The following is a 1,551-nucleotide window of genomic DNA, read 5'->3' as shown; positions in this document are numbered from 1 at the left end:
AATCCAAGTCCAAAACACACTGAAGAAATACTCCAGTTTGAGACCACTTTAACAGCCCTGGTTCAGTGCTAGGGAATCCTTGGAAATGTAGTTTATTGTGGCACCAGAGCTTTCTGACAGAGAAGGCTAAATGTCAGTTCCCAGAATTCCCTAGCATTGAGCCAGGGCGGTTAAAGCAGTCTCAAACTGGAGTATTTCTGCAGTGGGTTTTGGGCCTCAGTTGCTACCATTTGTAAAGACTGCTCAGTAGTCTGTGCACTTACTTAGGCCTAATCTGCACTGCAAAAGTAATGCCATTTGACCCCACTTTAACTGCCATGGCTCAGTGCTATGGAGTTCTGGGATTTCTAGTTTTGAGAGCTATTAGGCCTCCTTTGTCAGATTGCTCAACAACAAACTACAAATTGCTCAACAACAAACTACAAATCCCAGGATTTGATAGGATGGAGCCTTGGTAGTTAAAGCAGAGTCAAACTGCATATTATTATTTCTGCAGTTCAGGTAGCTACTTCTTTCTTTTCTTGTTGTTGTGGGACCAGGGCTCACCCTCTGCTCTGCTCTCCATCCACTTTCTGGCAAAAAGCAAGCTGGCTTGATTAAACGTTCCTTATCCCGTCTCCCCAAGCAAGCGAGAAGGAATAATCCCCTCATTTCAACACTTAACTAAGATTTCTGCTGTAATATCCAAACAGGACAATACAGTGTGCACATGTACATTGGAATGAGAAGGGGTGAACAACTGTGGTTGGTACTTAATGCATGATGCTTAATGCATGATGATTCCCAGGGGCCATTGTCCCTTGCTCTCAGGTTTTGGCCCTGAAACGTCAAGGTCTGGAATGAGCCTGAATGGGCAAACGTAATATATTCCACTATAATATATATAATATATGTAATATATATATAATATATTCAGAGATGTCATGCCTTCCTTTGGAGAGAAGCAAAAACATGTGGTTCAGTTTCCTCTCAAAACACACCCGAGAAGATTTCCAACTCTTGATCGCAACTTTCGAATGTCAGCCGCTGCCACATCCGTGGTCGCTGTGGCTTTTTGTTGCTGCTGTTGTTCCAGGAAGATTTACTCGATTCTAAGATCCACCAGCTGCTTTTGTGGCAGAGGAGGCACACCTTGTTTGAACCTTTTCACAGAGCAAAGATTTCTTTCATTATTTACTCAAGGCATTTATCTATCACTTCACGGCCCATGCAGACTGCATTGGCAATGCAGAATTAATGCAGTTTGGCATGCTTTAACTGCCATGGCTCGATGGAAAATCCTGTTATTCATAGTTTGCTATGGCACCAGAGCTCTTGGATAGAGAAGGCTAAATCGCTCCCTAAACTACAAATCCCAGAACTCCATAGCACTGAGCCATGGCAGTTAAACTGGTGTCAGACTGCATTAACTATGCAGGGCAGATGCAACCCAGGACTCCCAAGATGATGCAGAAATTTTAAAATTAGATGCATAGATAAAACAAGCACAGACATATACACACTCATTATAATAATTTTTAAATGACAGAGATATTTCAAGGACCTGAAGCC

This window comes from Sceloporus occidentalis, unplaced genomic scaffold (genome assembly GCF_023333645.1).
Source record: "Sceloporus occidentalis isolate IW3139 unplaced genomic scaffold, rSceOcc1.0.p SCAF_14, whole genome shotgun sequence".
Classification (NCBI taxonomy): Eukaryota; Metazoa; Chordata; class Lepidosauria; order Squamata; family Phrynosomatidae; genus Sceloporus; species Sceloporus occidentalis.
The sequence above is the reverse complement of the archived record's forward strand: the minus strand, read 5'-3'. Positions refer to the sequence as shown.